Raw genomic sequence first — 19,898 nt, forward strand, 5'->3', positions numbered from 1 at the left:
TTATTTTGGGGTCCATGGATTCTGAGGATGTCATGTTGCCTTTCATGTTGCTGGAGGAATTCCTGCATTGGCACTTTCCCATCTTTTATTTCAAATGGAGCCAGGAGGGGCCTGGTGTCTTGGTACAGACTTTGCTGTGATGACTCTCTGGGTGTATCTCCTCAGTGTAGAAGCAGGAATCATTCCACTCCATATGAAACTCTTCAGCACCGAAAAATGTATGCCTCGTAATCCAATGACCCACAGAAAACTGGGCAAACTTGTGGGGCAGGGCTGGGTCCAGTAGAGCACAGGAGACCCTGCAACCAAGCTGAAGATGCCCATATTACCTTTGGGGTCCTTGAGGCCTGCCCGGTAGGCAGGCACTCACCTCTCTGGGTGGGTAGCCTTAGTGTAGGAACAGAAACCTGTTCTGAGCAAAGGACCTTGCAGACAAAACTGGCTTTGGGGGAGTGTTAAAAATGATAGCATTGCTGAAGGAGCTGGGGGAGAAGGGTTTGTGCTCTCTTCTGGGACAATCCTCCCCTGGATAACACACACTCACCAGTTCAGATGGAATTCCTCAGCACCAAAACAGGGACAACAGGTAACCCAATGAACCTGGGATAAAAGGAAGAATGTGGCAGGCAGGGAGGGTCCAGAATAGCACAGGAGACTCTGCCTCCAAGCTGAAGGTGCCCGTGCTACTTTTGTGGTTGTTGAGGCCAGCCCGGTAGGCAGGCACTCACCTCTCTGGGTGGCTAGCCTCAGTGTAGGAGCAGAAACCTGTTCCTGAGCAAGGAACTTTCAGAGCAAGCAGGCTTGGAATGGGGGTTGTCGGTAAGAAAGACAACCCTTCAGAAGGAGCTTGGGGATGGGGGTTTTTGCTCTCTTCCGGGATTTCCGCCCCTGGATCACACACACTCACCCCTCCAGATGGATCTCCTCAGCACCTCAACAGGACAGCTGGTAGACCAATGAGCCTCCTTCACCATCTTTGAAAAAAGATGGTTAATTTTGACCATCTTCACAAAAACTGGAAGTGAACACATCAGGCAGGTGATGCTGAAATCTGATCAAATTCCTGAAAATCTATCCCTTATATAGAACCTACTTTGGTAAAGCCCACACAGGCACAAAGCACAGAAAGACATCCACCTTCTAAGTTAGAGACTAATCAATGTGCCCATAAGGAACTCTGTGTTTCTCCATCTGCTCAAACGCTGCTGGTAATTTTGATTCCATGTTCTTTCATTCCCAGGCCACTGGTTTAGTTGAAACCCCCTTTGTTCAGGCGCAGTGTCTCAGTGTGTGGACCAAGCCATTTTATTCCTGACATCCTTGCTCTTATTCTCCATCAGTCGGCTATTCAACTGGAGCTTGGAAGCTCCATCTAGTTTTCTGATTTTTACCCTGACTTGATCTCCATCTTGGCCATATGTAGTAATAAGGGCGGCGGGGCTGCATTCCCAGAACCCCAGCCGCCTACCCGGCTAGCTTATGCCCCGAAATAATTACACAGACACTGTATTCTTTCAAGCACTGCTTGGCCCTTTAGCTCCAGCACTTACAGGCTAATTCTCACATCCCGATCAACCCATCTCTAACAATCTGTGAGAACCGGTCTTACCGGGAAGATTCTAGCCTAGTCCATCCTGGGTTGGAGCTTCATGCCGGGAGCGGGGCATGGCGTCTCTCTCAGGCGTCTTCTAGCCTATGTCCATACTGGGTCGGAGCTTCATCCCGGGAGCGGGGCATGGCGTCTCTCTCAGGCGTCTGCTCCCGAGAGGAGAGCTGTGTAGTCTCTGAGCTCACTTCCTCTTCCTCCCAGCATTTTGTTCTGTTTACTCCTCCCACCTATCCTCTAACCAATAAAATGGGCCAGGGCAGTACCTTTATTAGCTAATTACCTTCCTCCATCATTTCCCCTTTTTCGGTTTAAACCAAAAAAAAAGCTTTAACTTTCACATAGCAAAATTACATATAACAAAACAGTTATCAAGTAAAAGTTACAATAATCTTTATCATAACTAAGGAAAACTATAACTATAACCAACTATTTTTTAACTCCATCAAAGACTCCAGAAAGATACAATACTACATAAGCAAACAGGAAAAAAGCAACTTTTAAAACTCTAGAAATGATAGAGACATCTCGCTGCCTGGACAGTCACCCAAAGTTCCTCTGTACCGTTGGGGCATCCATCTTCAGCCTTCAGACCCATGGTATCCAGCAGACATTTCCGTAAAGCAGGAAAATTCAAAGTCAGTTCAGCCACTATCTGTTGTGTCCTGCAGAATGTCTCGCAGACTCTTTCATGAATCAGGAACCCCGAAAGATCATCTCACCTTAGGCAAGTTCAGTAGTCCTCTCTCTGCGGGTTCTCTGTGTCCAGTTTATGCAATAGTCCAGGCAAGAGCAGTTTCTTGCCCAAATGGCTATCAAACTCCATAACGAGCCTCTTCGATGCCCATCTTCCTCTTGAAGTAGATTGGTGCTGTCAGGAGCAGAGTGTCTCATTGTCATGAAAAGTCCTATTCTGTAATCTTTGAAAGACATGAAGAATGTCTATCTAAAATATATCTCTATATATCTAGAAAATCTAATTAACATGACTACAAGCTTTACTATTATCGATGATTATCCATTAACAACCTATATTTCTTAATTATACAGTACATATTTAAATGAACTACACAATCACAATACCTTAATCAAAATCAGAAACACTTATACATATAACAAAATTGACCTTAAGTCTCTATCAATAAAGCAAAATCTATACTATTGTAAATTATTCATACCTATATCATATCCCCCTTTAAATGTAAAAGAACATTTATAAACATTTTTTGGGAATATGGGCGCAGTTATTTCTCTCCAAACTGCTTCCTGCTGAATGGGGGCGTCGTTAATTAGGTCTTTCATGTTATAACCTGTGTGTTAGTTTCATCTAAGTTGGCAGTTGAGCAAAGCAATTTTCTGAAGGCGTGCACAGGAACCATTCAGGAGGACGTGGTCCATCATACCAAATCGGAATAGAAGAAATAAACAGCGTCTCATCCTCTGTGAAAACAAAATAAGGAACTCTTTTCCAAAGTATCATATCCTTAGATCCAAATTCAAGATATCTATGTTGGATTAGTTCAGCAGTATTTATAAATAAATATCTTTTAGCAGCTGTTGCTCCTTCCTCAGCATTCAAATAATTCAAAGAGAGCATAATAGCATACAGTATCAAGATTCTCTGTGTATTTTCCATCTTTGTACAGCTTTGTTTTAACCTCTATTTCGTTTATTTTTACTTTTAACTTTTTGCTTTTTGAGACAGGTTCTCTGTATCTTTGACCTGAAATAACTCTGTAGACCAGGCTGTCTTTGAACTCTCAGAGATCCGCCTGTCTCTGCCTCCCAGGCATTGGGATTAAAGGTGTACACTACGACACCTTGAACTCACAGAGACCTGTTTGTCTCTGCCTTCTAGGTACTGGGATTAAAGGCGTGTGCTAACACACACAACAACTCTCTTCCTTTTTTTTTTGTTACTTTAAGAACTTTAAATTTTAGTCTGCATATATTTTTAAAACACTTCAAACCATTTAGAAATTTTCTTTGTCTTTGAATCTCTCTTTACTGTAATCTCTCTATTTCTGACCACACAAGTCTTTAATTTACCAAGCAATATCAGTAGGATTAAAGGCGTGGCTTTGCCGGCTGGATCCAGCCCATTCCTTAGCTTTCCAGCCTCATGGCTAAGGTACTGGCTGTAGCCAGCAAGCGAGCTTCAGCAGCCTGTGCTTGCAAACCGCACAAACTGCCTGTGTAAAAGAGTCAGAGTTTGTCCTGGCAGGACAGCCCAGAAAGCCGGCATTTTTAAACGGCACAGCTTTTTTCCTGCTACGGCTGAAAACCAAAAAGCATGTGTTCAGCTTTTCGTCAACACCGTTTAAGTGTTTCGTGGCAGGACCTCTTAATGAGCTGCAGGCTTTGCAGCTAAAGCTGAGTCAGGAAGCCTCTCTTAGATGAAAGCGCATGCTTGCCTCTAACAAGCAGAGCAGGCCCGAGAACACAGCCAGTCTAGTTGCCATCAAACAAATCGTAGCACTTTACTCCAAATGCTCTATTCAAAAGCTCTGTCCCCCACAGGAGCCAGACAGAGATCGCAATGGCGACACAGCCCCAGGAAGTCGCGCTTTAAAATGACACAGCGTTTTTTCTGCTACTGTTGCCAAATCAGGAAATCTCTCTACAGCATGCCACCAACAAACAGCAAAAATCTGTGTTAAACTCTCTCTCCCTTATTTTTAAGCCTTCTCAGGTTTTTTAAATGGGTTTAGTTGTCCACATGTCTGGGCGCCAACTGTAGTAATAAGGGTGGCAGGGCTGCGTTCTCAGCACCCCCGGCCGCCTGCCGGGATAGCTTATGCCCCGAAATAATTACACAGACACTGTATTCTTTCAAGCACTGCTTGGCCCTTTAGCTCCAGCACTTACAGGCTAATTCTCACATCCCGATCAACCCATCTCTAACAATCTGTGAGAACCGGTCTTACCGGGAAGATTCTAGCCTAGTCCATCCTGGGTTGGAGCTTCATGCCGGGAGCGGGGCATGGCGTCTCTCTCAGGCGTCTTCTAGCCTATGTCCATACTGGGTCGGAGCTTCATCCCGGGAGCGGGGCATGGCGTCTCTCTCAGGCGTCTGCTCCCGAGAGGAGAGCTGTGTAGTCTCTGAGCTCACTTCCTCTTCCTCCCAGCATTTTGTTCTGTTTACTCCTCCCACCTATCCTCTAACCAATAAAATGGGCCAGGGCAGTATCTTTATTAGCTAATTACCTTCCTCCATCAGCCATACAAAAGTTCCATGGTGATATTCAAGATAGTCATCAGTCTGACTATAGGATAAGGCACCCATTGTGACTATAGACATGGCACAGTGCAGTCAACCTCTCCTCACCTGCCCAAGTTCCTCTAGGGGGTCACCCCATGCCTCTAAGAACCCCTCGAGAGATAATGATCTTGACAACCCCAGAATGGCCTACTCAATTAATATCATCAGTGTATGTGCATTAACTTGTGTGTGTGTGTGTGTGTGTGTGTGTGTGCATGTGTGTGTTTAAATCACAATAAAAACAAATGGATTGTAATATTGAAATTTCTTCTCATCTTGAGAAGAATGTTTGCTACAGAAATACTGTCATAGTAGTACTGAGAGTGTAAGCTGTCTCAGCAAGGAGAAGTAACTAGAGGAATCCCCCAGGAGTTAGGCTCAGTGTCCCAGGAATTACGCCCAAGGAAAGTCAATGAACTCATGGATGGAAGATAAAACTCAGCCTAAATAACACTCCAAATCATTTAGGTGGAACATGAGATACTCTTGCAACAGTTTCAAGATGTCAAAAATGCCTGGACTAGAACATAAGGGGAACACAATGATGTGGAGCTGATTTGCATGGCAAAACTGATTGGATCTGGCAAAAATTATGGAAGCATACCAAGGAAACCACCAGGGGGACAAAACCCTAAGAAATCTGTATGACAACATATCATGTTTACAATTCTGTGATTTTTAGACAAAGGAAAGGTCCTAAATATGTCACTGCCACACTGGTGATGATTAACCCATTCCATCGTAGTGTGACTCCCTGTTGTCTTTTAGATAACCTGTCAATTCTGTCTATTTAGGTACAGGGAAATTTGCATTGTTTGCAGAGATTAACTAACAGCATCATTTACTGAGAAGCAAAGGCAAGGCAAAGAAATCATAGACATGTTGTTGAATGCTGATGATGTTATTGGGAGTTTTGTGGGTATTTTCTTAAAGGGAAATCATCGGTGACTCTCATGCATGAAGAGATCCTATCTCTGTGATGTGTCTGGAAGGACTGAAATAAATAAACTAAAATAGTTTTTTTTCTCACCTTCTAGTAACATTTTTTTTTTTGCTATATCCAAATAAGTGTGTTGCATGAGTTTCTTCCACTCCTTCAGCCAATAGCCACTGAGATACCAGCCCATTGAGGTGTGGTCTCTCTCTCTTTCAAAAATCAACATTTACCTTCAGCTTGATCTCTTGCTTCCAGTTTCCCTTCCGGCCTCTATGCTTCTTTCCTGATCCCGCTGAGGGCTTTTGTCAGGGATGGTCATCTGTAAGTTTTTGCCCTTTAAAGATATAATCATTCTATTAATCACAATTCTAAACTGGTGTGGGTGATTATTTGACTAAGGAAAGGAGAAAACATACATAGAGGCAGGAAACCTTACCTTTGCAAATGACCCATTTGGAGGCCCTACTTCAGGCTCCTCTCTTCTCCTATTCTTGTTTTTTTTTTTATTAGTTTAGGACAAGATTAAAACTCAATATAAATGTCTGTGAACACTGAATGAGTTAAGTATGTGTGACCACCTTGATGTCTGCCTGTCTGACAACAGGGGCAGAGTTCATGGGCATCTGACGCATAGCACAGGATTGTCAGCAATCAATCTCTGGTCCACCTAACTCTACAGCATAAGAGTTGTCATGGTTGCTCATCTGATCCTCTTCATATGATCTCCATCCACAGAGATGTCAAAAAAATCCTCCCCTGAAAAGGCAAGTTCTTTTCAAATGAAAGATTATACAGCAGAAGAGACATGGAAGATTTATTAGGGCAAGCTCTTGAAAGGATAAGGTGATGGTAGTAATTCATTGCTTAATTAAATAAAGAAACTGCTTCCCCTGTTAATTTAGAACATAGGTGGGAGGAGAAAGAGAACAGAATGCTGGGAGCAAGAAGCAGTGTGCTCAGAGACACCATGATCCACTCTCGTGGGAAGATGTGATAGCTCTCCTCTCGGAGGCAGAGGGCAATGCAGCCAGCAACCAGGTTAGACCTGTTGAATCTTTCCTGGTGAGCACACTCGTGATGCTACATAGATTATTAGAAATGGGTTAATAGGCTAAACTAATGGGCCAGGCAGTGTTTAAAAGAATCGTTTGTGTGTAATTATTTCTGGACATTAGCTAGCGAGGCTGCCCTGGTGCTGGTTACACAGCTCCACTGCTCAAATTACGACAGAATGGCACTCAGACATGTGGAAAACTGAATCCACTGAAAGCCTGAGAAAGCCCGGGAACGAGTAAAGCATGTTTTCTTTTTAGCAGCTATATCTCGGGTCTGCACTACTTGCTAGTAGCAAGCAAGCACACTCATTTAAGAGAAGATTCCTGACTCACCTTCAGCTGCAAAACCCTGCTGCTGTTAAATGGTCCTGCCACGAAACATTTAAATGGTGTTGATAAAAGCCAGCTGAATGCTTGTTTGTTTTCAGCAGTAGCAGGAAAAAAAAACTGTGATGTTTTAAAATGCCGGAATTCTGGGCCATCCTGCCAGAACAAACTCTGACTGTTTGAGTCAGGAGGGCCAGCTACAAAGGGAGGGCTTGAGTGTTGTCTTTTGCAGCTTGTTTGATGGCAAGGACCTTGAAACACTGTAGACTTGTGGCACTGAATGCGGCTCTGGCCGGTACCTCAGCCATAAGGTTGGAATGGCAGAAAGCTAAGGAATAGGCTACATCTAGCTGGCAAAGCCACCTTTTCATCATATTGAGATTGCTGTGTAAATTAAGGATTCAGGTGGTCAAAAAAACAAAGAGAGATATTGAGTAAAGAGAGATTCAAAGACAAAGAAAATTTTTAAATGATTTACAGTGTGTTAAAAATATGTGCAGGCTAAAAGTTGAAGTTCTAAAAGTTAAAATAAAATGAAAAGAGTTGTTGGTTGCAGTAGTACACACCTTTAACCCCAACACTTGGGAGGCAGAGAGAGATTGACCTCTGTAACTTCAAGGTGTGGTAGCACATACCTTTAATCCCAGTGCCGAGAAGGCAGAGACAAACAGGTCTCTGTGAATTCAGGTGTAGTACCATACACCTTTGATCCCAATGCTGGGAGGCAGAGACATGTGGATCTCTGAAACTTCAAGGACAGCCTGTTCTACAGAGTTATTCCAGGTCAAATATACAGAGAACCTGTCTCAAAAGGCAAAAAATAAAAAGGAAAAATAAATTAGAGCTTAAATTGAAGCTAACAAAGATGGAAAATACACAGAGAATTTTGATACTGTATGCTATTGTGCTCTGTTTGAATCATTTGAATGCTGAGGAAGGAGCAATAGCTGCTAAAAGATATTTGTTTATAAATGCTGCTGAACTAATCCCACATAGATATTTTGAAAGTGCCTTGACTTTAAAATTTGGATCTAAGGACATGATGCTTTGGAAAGGAGGTTCTTATTTTGTTTTCAGAGAGGGTGAGAGTCTGTGGACTGCCGCTATCCCAATATGGTATTACGGATCATGACTTTCCTCATATGACCTCCGTCCACAGAGATGTCAGAAAAATTCTTCCCTAAGAGGGCAAGTTCTTTACAAATGAAAGATTATACAACAGAAGAGACATGGAAGATTTATTTGGGCAAGCTGTTGAAAGGATAAAGTGATGGAAGAAGGTCATTGCTTAATTAAATAAAGAATCTGCTTCCCTTGATAGGTTAGAACATAGGTGGGAGGAGTAAAGAGAACAGAATGCTGCTAGAAAGAGGAAGTGAGCTCAGAGATGCCATGCACCCCTCTCCCGGGCAGACACGGGAGCTCTGCTCCCTGAGGCAGATGGCAATGCAGCCAGCCACCAGGTCAGACATGCTGAATCTTTCCTGGTAAGTGCACCTCATGCTGCAACATACATTATTAGAAATGGGTTAAGAGGCTGAAAATACTGGGCCAGGAAGTGTTTAAAAGAATACAGTTTTTGTGTTCTTATTTAGGGGCATAAGCTAGGTAGGCGGCCATGGTGCTGGGGATGCAGCCCCGCTGCTCAAATTACTACTATAAAGGGGGAAATTGAAGAAGGGAAGGAAGAAGAGAGAGAGAGAGAGAGAGAGAGAGAGAGAGAGAGAGAGAGAGAGAGAGAGAGAGAGATGGAAGAATGGATGAATTCAATCATTCATTGGAAAAATGAGTGAACCAATGAATGAGGAGACCTAGAAGGATAAAATGTGCTGCATTCCCTGTGAGAGTCAGGTCATATGAAAGATGGACATTGTTTTGCACTGAGGAGGAGGATTTTTCCATTTTGCCTTCTTTGTGCTCCAAGCCCAGCCACAAGAGTGATGATGAGGACTGGGAGAAGAAGAGGTGAGGGTGTACCAGAATTCCCTGGTATAAGTTATCCCCCAAATTGTAGCCAAATCACCTGACCTGAGACAGCTGATCTATATGCTGGACCCTAACTGGCAGTTTGACAACTCCAACATTTTAACCAAGTTTGTGAAGAGGAAGGAAGCAAAAATCGCCCCGTTACAGGATGGCCGGATCCTTACATGATGGGAGTCAGACATCAATACCATACTGGTATTTGGGGGTCTGATGGGTTTGTGGGGTCTTTGCCACACTCCACCTAGCATCAGGGATTCCCTCGTTTACTGATTTGATGGAGATCGGTGCATTCATCATATGTGTGCATGTCACACATTAGTGGGCATCAATGTGTACATGTTTATCCTGTGTGTGGATACGTCTGTCGATGAGATTTATAGCCCAAGTCCTACAGAACATGATCAATGAAAGGGAACACTGTTTTCCAGATATGACAGGGCAATTATTTAAATGAACTCACAAGGGTTGGATGGCATGCAAAGGACCAATGAGAGTTCAAGGAATACCGAATCCAGGCATGACAAAGTAGGTGGCAGACAGAATTCTGACAAAAGGAAGTAGATAGTGTGACGTCCATCCCACTGCAGAAGAGGAACTGGGCGGAGACACTTTTCTCTAAGCAGGAGGCTCCTGGTCACTCAACATGCTCCAGTGGAGTTCAAACATCCAGTGACTTACAGCCAGTACGAATTAAACTATTCATCAAATGAAACCTAATTTCCTCTGATTTTGAGTATACATTTGTGTCCCTTCCTGATTAGTCTACTCTTTATCCTCTTAAGTCCCAATACCTCACTCTGATATCTATCACATCTTTCCAGTTGACATGTTTTTCCCTCAAGCTTTATCCCGCCCCGAGATCCTATAACTTTTGTCCCCTCTCCACTACTCCCTAGACAGCCATCTTGTCCTTTACCACACCAAGCATTCCCAGTCAATCCTCTCCATGGGGAAAGACCATAAATCCTGCTTTGTTTTGAGGCATGTATTTCTGTGATGTCCCATCCACCAAACATAATCCATCATGCACCAAAGAACAAAACATGTTCACAAATTTTTATTTTTCGAGCAAGAATATTCCATTGGAAAAAAATACCAGGATTAATAGAAGACCTGCGGTATCTCTGAAAAAAACACATTCCCCAAACACAGTTTTAAGTGTGCCCCTCAAATTTTGAGAATTTCACTTTAACAGATCTTCACCAAATCGTAGACATAGATATGGAAGTCATTATTAAACTTGATGAAATACACAGAAGGTTTGGTGGGAACTTGGCAAATAATTTTACCTGTCTCTTGGGTTCCATCTTTTTTTGTTGTACTGCACACCTTTGCCTGCCAAGGAATCCCTGCCTAATTCCAAAGTCACCTCTACTGGAGGACATTCAGGCATGATGTGGACGTTGCCTTCAATGGAGTCATCAAGATGGTGGTAAACGTACAGGACTGGATCATTCTCCTTGACAATGTAGAAACAGGTCATCCTGGTCTGCACCTCATCTGGGACCATGACACTGCACTCCTCCTTAGAGCCTGGCATGATGTGGAGGTTGCCTTCAAGGTAGTCATCCAGGAGGTGGTAAATATACAAGACCGGATCTTTCTTGTAGGTAATATAGAACCAGGTCTTCATGATTGGCACCTCCTCTAGGACCATCCCATTCCAGTCTTCCTTAGAGCCATTTGTGCCCGTGAATGTATGTTTCACTGCTCTGCCAACTATGGTGTTTGACAGATGAGTGTCTGTCACCTGAGGAAATGGCACATTATTAGGCAGGATCTTAAGGTTTAAAATCCTTTCATCGCTGTGAAGCTCCAAGCCATAGACACAATCAATCCCATCATATTTCAACAAATAGAGAGAGGGATATGTTGGCAGTTGATCTAGAATGATGGCTTTCCACTGGGTGACTGGTTCATTGGCTTCCTTCCAGCCATGAGAAATTCGGCGGCCAACAATATTCTCCAGGGCCTCAAAAGGCTTACTCAGTTTTTGCTTCTGGAGAGTTGGCCCATTCTTCTTCTGGAGAGGTGGCATGCATCTCATACTAAGAGGCATCTTTATCATGGTGGTAGATTTACTGAGATAGGCCACAACACTCCTGTTCCACTGTCTCTTGGCTCTCTTTCTGTGCTTGGGCTTCATAGCTGCCAATCTCTGCATTGGAAGAATTCTTCAGTTTCAATCAGACACAAAGTGGTTTCCTCCACCATAAGTGCCTGCAAGGTTAAGAAGGGGAGGATGCGATGTCAAGATTCTTTTCTGGAAGATCTTTGGGGAAGGTGATAAAGGCAGTGCTGAATAGATTTGGGCTGCCTAAATGTAATTTGGTCTTAAGAAATTCATAGGAAAATTATCAAACTAATGTCTACTGCTCAGTATATGTGTATCAGAGACATATTCCTGCTGCCCAAAGGCAATGGACCTCTACTGAGAAACCTAATTCCGGACTGACTGTGTCAATGAGAGGAGACTGGATGCCTATGCCCAAAGTGAGAAAGAAAAATCTGAACAGATGGCAAAGAATTCGAAGGACAGCCACTTCTCTCCTTCCCACTCAAGCTGTTGGTTAGGTGGTTGATCCAAAACCACCTGCCCAAGGTCATGGCACTCCAGTCCACTGGTTCTATGTATTGTGTCTCCTGATCCAGACCCAGGTTTATTACATAAAGCCATTCCATGTCTTCACTAGAGAAGTGAGTTTTGTGAGACAAACTGCAAAAATAAAGACTCATTAATCTGGGCAACAGCACCATTTAGAAATAATTAATATCTTTTAAAACACATATGGACAAAGAGGATCTTCGCCCCTTTCGTTACATGATGAATTGGACATTGATAGCAAAGATAAAGTGGGAAGAATACCTGGCATTCACTGTCCCCACAGCTATCAAATATAGAAGCTGTTAACAACATAAATTTTAGACTCACAGGAGATTTGAAGGAAACCTCTCTGGGACTACAGAGGTCCCTGTTTCTTCCTAAACATATTTACCAAAAGAAAATGTCTTGGCTCTCCAGATTCCATCTTCTGGAAATGTTCAGCTGCCTAATCCCGTTGAACAGTTGTGGAGCCCAAGAGCTGAACTCACCTCCTCAGCCACCGTGAAGATAGTCAGCCCACCTTCACAGAAGACTAGTGCTTCATGTGGAACAGTGTTGCCACCCCCAACCAAAGCTTTGTGACATCATCAAGGCTCTACTTAGGTCATTAAACCCCTCATAGGCAGTTTTCTTCCGTACTAACCCACAGAAATATCCAGCATACATGTCCTATAATGCTGCTCACACAGCCCTCTGGAGACCCAAAATAAAACCTCACTCATCTTCCCAAATACATGAGTCATATTTTGCCAGGTAACCCAATCCCTTTTTGTGCCTTTTCTGTAAAAAAGTCTTTGGTGTCTGAGTCAACAACTCACATGAATGTTTTTTTGTTCTAGCTCCAATCTCTTTATTGGTTATCTACTATTGATTTTTATATTACTTCATAATAATGAATATCAAAATTTTCACTTCGTTTCCTCCTCCCACTTTCTTCTCGCTCCCCCACCAAACCTCTCCACTCCAACTCCAATTAAATTGAGGGCGGGGTACCTTGACCTGTTTGAAGTCCAAGCCTACCCTTCATCCATCGAGATTTATAAAGGCAAGCATCCACATAGAATATGATCACAAAAAAGCCTGTATATGAAGTGAAGACAAATGTCAGTGCCATTATCATTGGCTTCTCAGTCTGGTCCAATTGTCAGCCACATTCAGAGCTTCCACTTTGATTCCATGTTCTTTCATTCCCAGGCCACTGGTTTAGTTGAAACCCCCTCTGTTCAGGCACAGTGTCTCAGTGTGTGGACCAAGCCATTTTATTCCTGACATCCTTGCTCTTATTCTCCACCAGTCGGCTATTCAACTGGAGCTTGGAAGCTCCATCTAGTTTTCTGATTTTTACCCTGACTTGATCTCCATCTTGGCCATACAAAAGTTCCATGGTGATATTCAAGATAGTCATCAGTCTGATTATAGGATAAGGCACCCATTGTGACTATAAACATGGCACAGTGCAGTCAACCTCTCCTCACCTGCCCAAGTTCCTCTAGGGGGTCACCCCATGCCTCTAAGAACCCCTCGAGAGATAATGATCTTGACAACCCCAGAATGGCCTACTCAATTAATATCATCAGTGTATGTGCATTAACTTGTGTTTGTTTGTGTGCGTGTGTGTGTTTAAATCACAATAAAAACAAATGGATTGTAATATTGAAATTTCTTCTCATCTTGAGAAGAATGTTTGCTACAGAAATACTGTCATAGTAGTACTGAGAGTGTAAGCTGTCTCAGCAAGGAGAAGTAACTAGAGGAATCCCCCAGGAGTTAGGCTCAGTGTCCCAGGAATTACGCCCAAGGAAAGTCAATGAACTCATGGATGGAAGATAAAACTCAGCCTAAATAACACTCCAAATCATTTAGGTGGGACATGAGATACTCTTGCAACAGTTTCAAGATGTCAAAAATGCCTGGACTAGAACATAAGGGGAACACAATGATGTGGAGCTGAGAGTGCATGGCAAAACTGATTGGATCTGGCAAAAATTATGGAAGCATACCAAGGAAACCATCAGGGGGACAAAACCCTATGAAATCTGTATGAAAACATATCATGTTTACAATTCTGTGATTTTTAGACAAAGGAAAGATCCTAAATATGTCACTGCCACACTGGTGATGTTTAACCCATTCCATCGTAGTGTGACTCCCTGTTGTGTTTAAGATAACCTGTCAATTCTGTCTATTTAGGTATAGGGAAATTTGCATTGTTTGCAGAGATTAACTAACAGCATCATTTACTGAGAAGCAAAGGCAAGGCAAAGCGATCATAGACATGTTGTTGAATGCTGATGATGTTATTGGGAGTTTTGTGGGTATTTTCTTAAAGGGAAATCATCGGTGACTCTCATGCATGAAGAGATCCTATCTCTGTGATGTATCTGGAAGGACTGAAATAAATAAACTAAAATAGTTTTTTTTTCTTACATCCTAGTATTTTTTTTTGCTATATCCAAATAAGTGTGTTGCATGAGTTTCTTCCACTCTTTCAGGCATTAGCCACTGACATACCAGCCCATTGTGGTGTGGTCTCTCTCTCTTTCAAAAACCACCATTTGCCTTCAGCTTGATCTCTTGCTTCCAGTTTCCCTTCTGGCTTCTAGGCTCCTTTCCTGATCCCGCTGAGGGCTTTTGTCAGGGATGGTCATCTGTAAGTTTTTGCCCTTTAATGAAATAATCATTCTATTAATCACAATACTAAGCTGGTGTTCGAGATTGTTTGTGACATATGCCTTCATATATGATACAAGAAACCTGGGTGTGGAGGGTGTTCTCTCTGTTCATGTGGGAAGGCATGGCAGCAGGAGTAGATGGCTGCTCATTCTATGTTTGGAAATCAGTAAAGAGTGGAAACCAAGGACAAGGATGTCCTGAAATATCAAGGCTTGTCCTTTCAGGCCCCAAAGCCTCCAGCTATGTTCAGGGACACCACAATCTCCAAAACCCACTGAGCGTGAAGTATTCAGAACCAGAATCCTGTGTGGGCCAAATCACATGAAATCATTGTGAGTCCATAAATCTGTTTTTCTTTTGTCTCATCCAAACCATGTTTATTACCATTAAACATAAATTGCTGCATCTTTGGTGTCCTAGAATTGCTTTAAATTGTTGCTGGGACAGTCTTACAAAACTTCCTGTGTTGTTATGAGACCTAAAGTGGACAGTTCTTATTTCAGAAATCAAAGGCTGTCGGGTTCAATCCTATGCTTAGCTGTTGGCGAGAAATTGGTTTGCCTATGGAAGGATGGATTTGACTAAGAAAGGGAGACAGCATAAATGGAGGCAGGTCACCTTACTTTTGCACAACGACCAATTTTGAGGCATTACTTCAGGGTCTTCTCTTCTCCTAATCTTGGTTTCTTTATTAGTTTAGGAGAAGAATTAGAACTCAATCCACATGATCTGTGAACACTGAATGAGTTAAGTATGTGTGACCACCGTGATGTCTGCCTGTCTGACAACAGGGGCAGAGTTCATGGGCATCTGACGCATAGCACAGGATTGTCAGCAATCAATCTCTGGTCCACCTAACTCTACAGCATAAGAGTTGTCATGGTTGCTCATCTGATCTGCCTCATATGACCTCCATCCACAGAGATGTCAGAAAAATCCTTCCCTGAGAGGGCAAGTTCTTTACAAATGAAAGATTATACAACAGAAGAGACATGGAAGATTTTTTTGGGCAGCTGTTGAAAGGATAAAGTGATGGAAGAAGGACATTGCTTAATTAAATAAAGAATCTGCTTCCCTTGATATGTTAGAACATAGGTGGGAGGAGTAAAGAGAACAGAATGCTGTGAGAAAGAGGAAGTGAGCTCAGAGATGCCATGCACCACTATCCCGGGCAGACATGGGAGCTCTGCTCTCTGAGGCAGATGGCAATGCAGCCAGCCAGCAGGTCAGACATGCTGAATCTTTCCTGGTAAGCACACCTCGTGCTGCAACATATATCATTAGAAATGGGTTAAGAGGCTGAAAATAATGGGCCAGGGAGTTTTTAAAAGAATACAGTTTTTTTTGTGTTCTCATTTTGGGGCATAAGCTAGCTAGGCAGCCATGGTGCTGGGACACAGCCCCGCTGCTCAAATTACTACTATAAAGGGGGAAATGCAAGAAGGGAAGGAAGAAGAGAGAGAGAGAGAGAGAGAGAGAGAGAGAGAGAGAGAGAGAGAGAGAGAGAGATGGAAGAATGGATGAATTCAATCATTCATTGGAAAGATGAGTGAACCAATGAATGAGGAGACCTAGAAGGATAAAATATGCTACATTCCCTGTGAGAGTCAGGTCATATGAAAGATGGACATTGTTTTCCACTGAGGAGGAGGCTTTTCCAATTTTGCCTTCTTTGAGCTCCAATCCCAGCCACAAGAGTGATGATGAGGACTGGGAGAAGAAGAGGTGAGGGTGTACCAGAATGCCCTGGTAGAAGTTCTCACCCAAATTGTAGCCAACTCACCTGACCTGGGACAGCTGATCTACATGCTGGACCCTAACTGGCAGTTTGACAACTCTAACATTTTAACCAAGTTTGTGAAGAGGAAGGAAGCAAAAATCGCCCCGTTACAGGATGGCAGGATCCTTACATGATGGGAGTCAGACATCAATACCATACTGGTATTTGGGGGTCTGATGGGTTTGTGGTGTCTTTGCCACACTCCACCTAGCATCATGGATTCCCTCGTTTACTGATTTTATGGAGATCTGTGTATTCATCATATGTGTGCATGTCACACATTAGTGGGCATCAATGTGTACATGTTTATCCTATGTGTGGTTGCGTCTGTCGATGAGTTTTATAGCCCAAGTCCTACAGAACATGATCAATGAAAGGGAACACTGTTTTCCAGATATGGCAGGGTAATTATTTAAATGAACTCACAAGGGTTGGATGGTATGCAAAGGACCTATGAGAGTTCAAGGCATACCCAATCCAGGCATGACAAAGTAGGTGGCAGAAAGAATTCTGACAAAAGGAAGTAGATAGCGTGACGTCCATCCCACTGCAGAAGAGGAACTGGGCGGAGACACTTTCCTCAAAGCAGGAGGCTCCTGGTCACTCAACATGCTACAGTGGAGATCAAACATCCAGTGACTTACAGCCAGTACAAATTAAACTATTCATCAAATGAAACCTAATTTTCTCTGATTTTGAGTATACATTTGTGTCCCTTCCTGATTAGTCTACTCTTTATCCTCTTAAGTCCCAATACCTCACTCTGATATCTGTCACATCATTCCTTTTGACATGTTTTTCCCTCAAGGTTTATCCCGCCCCGAGATCCTACAACTTTTGTCCCCTCTCCACTACTTCCTAGACAGCCATCTTGTCCTTTACTACACCAAGCATCCCCAGTCCATCCTCTCCAAGGGGAAAGACCATAAATCCTGCTTTGTTTTGAGGCATGTATTTCTGTGATGTCCCATCCACCAATCACAATCTATCATTCACCAAAGAACACAACATGTTCACAATTTTTTTATTTTTCAAGCAAGAATATTTCATTGGAAAAAATACCAGGATTAATAGAAGACCTGAAGTATCTCTGAAAATAAAAAACAAATTCCCGAAACACAGTTTTAAGTGTGCCCCTCAAAATTTGAGAATTTCGCTTTAATAGATCTTCACCAAATCATAGACATAGATATGGATGTCATTATTAAACTTGATTAAAGACACAGAAAGTTTGGTGGGAACTTGGAAAATAATTTTACCTATCTCTTGTGTTCCATCTTTTTTGTTTTACTGCACAATTTTGCCTGCCAAGGAATCCCTGCCTAATTCCAAAGTCACCTCTACTGGAGGACATTCAGGCATGATGTGGACGTTGCCTTCAATGGAGTCATCAAGATGGTGGTAAAGGTACAGGACTGGATCATTCTCCTTGACAATGTAGAAACAGGTCATCATGGTCTGCTCCTCATCTGGGACCACACCACTGCACTGCTCCTTAGAGCCTGGCATGATGTGGAGGTTGCCTTCAAGGTAGTCATCCAGGAGGTGGTAAATGTACAAGACCGGATCTTTCTTGTAGGTAATATAGAACCAGGTCTTCATGATTGGCACCTCCTCTAGGACCATCCCATTCCAGTCTTCCTTAGAGCCATTAGTGCCAGTGAATGTATGTTTCACTGCTCTGTCAACTATGGTGTTTGCCAGATGAGTCTCTGTCACATGAGGAAATGGCACATTATTAGGCAGGATCTTAAGGTTTAAAATCCCTTCATCGCTGTGAAGCTCCAAGCCATAGACACAATCAATCCCATCATATTTCAACAAATATAGAGTGGTAAATGTTGGCAGTTGATCTAGAATGATGGCTTTCCACTGGGTGACTGATTCATTGGCTTCCTTCCAGCCATGAGAAATCCTGCGGCCAACAATATTCTCCAGGGCCTCAAAAGGCTTACTCAGTTTTTGCTTCTGGAGAGTTGGCCCATTCTTCTTCTGGAGAGGTGGCATGCATCTCATACAAAGAGGCATCTTTATCATGGTGGTAGACTTACTGAGATAGGCCACAACACTCCTGTTCCACTGTCTCTTGGCTTTCTTTCTGTGCTTGGGCTTCATAGCTGCCAATCTCTGCCTTGGAAGAATTCTTCAGTTTCAATCAGACACAAAGTGGTTTCCTCCAACATAAGTGCCTGCAAGGATAAGAAGGGGGGGATGCGAGATCAAGACTCTTTCCTGGAACATCTTTGGGGAAGGTGAAAAGGCAGTGCTGAATAGAATTGGACTGCCTAAATGTCATTTGGTCTTAAGAAATTCATAGGAAAATTATTAAACTATTGTCTACAGCTCAGTATATTTGTATCAAATATTGACACTGCATCTGTCAATGAGAGGAGACTGGATGCCTATGCCCAAAGTGAGAAAGAAAAATCGGAACAGATGACAAAGAATTCGAAGGACAGCCACTTCTCTCCTTCCCACTCATGCTGTTGGTTAGGTGGTTGATCCAAAACCACCTGCCCAAGGTCATAGCACTCCAGTCCACTGGCTCCCTGTATTGTGTCTCCTATCCAGACCCAGGTTTATTACATAAAGCCATTCCATGTCTTCATTAGAGAAGTGAGTTTTGTGAGACAAACTGCAAAAATAAAGACTCATTAATCTGGGCAACAACACCATTTAGAAATAAAGAATATCTTTTAAAACACATATGGACAAAGAGGATCTTTGCCACTTTCGTGGACTGATGAATTGGACATTGATAGCAACTATAAAGTGGGAAGAATACCTGACATTCACCGTCCCCACAGCTATCAAATATAGAAGCTGTTAACAACATAAATTTTAGACTCACAGGAGATTTGACGGAAACCTCTCTGGGACTACAGAGGTCCCAGTTGCTTCCTAAACATATTTACCAAAAGAAAATGTCTTGGCACTCCAGATTCCATCCTCTGGAAATGTTCAGCTGCCTAGTCCTGTTGAACAGTTGTGGAGCCCTTTAGCTGAACTCACCTCCTCAGTCACCGTGAAGATTGTAAGCAGACCTTCACAGAAGACTAGTGCTTCATGTGGAAGAGAGTTGCCAAGCCCAACCACAGCTTTGTGACATCATCAAGGCTATACTTATGTCATAACACCACTCATAGGAAGGTTTCTTCCCTACTTATCCACAGAAATATCCAGTACAGTTCCTATAATGCTGCTCACACAGCCGCCTGGAGACCCAAAATAAAAACCCCACTCATCTTCCCAAATACATGAGTCATATTTTGCCAAGTAACTCAATCCCGTTATGTGTTTTTGTTTTTTTTCTGTAAAAAAGTCTTTGGTGTCTGAGTCAAAAACTCACATGAATGTTTTTCTTTTCCTAGCTCCAATCTCTTCATTGGTTATCTTCTATTGATATTTATATTACTTCATTATAATGAATATCAAAATTTCCATTTCATTTCCTTCTCCCACATTCTTCTCTCTCCCCCACCAAACCTCTCCACTCCTACTCCAAACAAATTGTGGGCGGGATACCTTGACCTGTGGGAAGTCCAAGCCCAGACTTCATCCATCGAGATTTAGGAAGGTATGCATCCACATAGAATAGGATCACAAAGAAGACTGTATATGAAGTGCAGACAAATGCCAGTGCCATTACCATTGGCTTCTCAGTCTG

The 19,898-nt window shown here is 42.8% G+C and overlaps 2 pseudogenes; both read right to left on the reverse strand.

The window, feature by feature from the left end:
• Positions 1-1,006: 1,006 nt before the first annotated feature.
• Positions 1,007-11,130, reverse strand: LOC121443849 (annotated as a pseudogene).
• Positions 11,131-17,389: 6,259 nt separating this feature from the next.
• LOC121443851 lies at positions 17,390-18,169 on the reverse strand (annotated as a pseudogene).
• Between the last annotated feature and the right edge of the window lie 1,729 nt (positions 18,170-19,898).

Source organism: Microtus oregoni, unplaced genomic scaffold, assembly GCF_018167655.1.
Source record: "Microtus oregoni isolate MIOR12 unplaced genomic scaffold, Mior012 000113F_ref0000058, whole genome shotgun sequence".
Lineage (NCBI taxonomy): Eukaryota > Metazoa > Chordata > Mammalia > Rodentia > Cricetidae > Microtus > Microtus oregoni.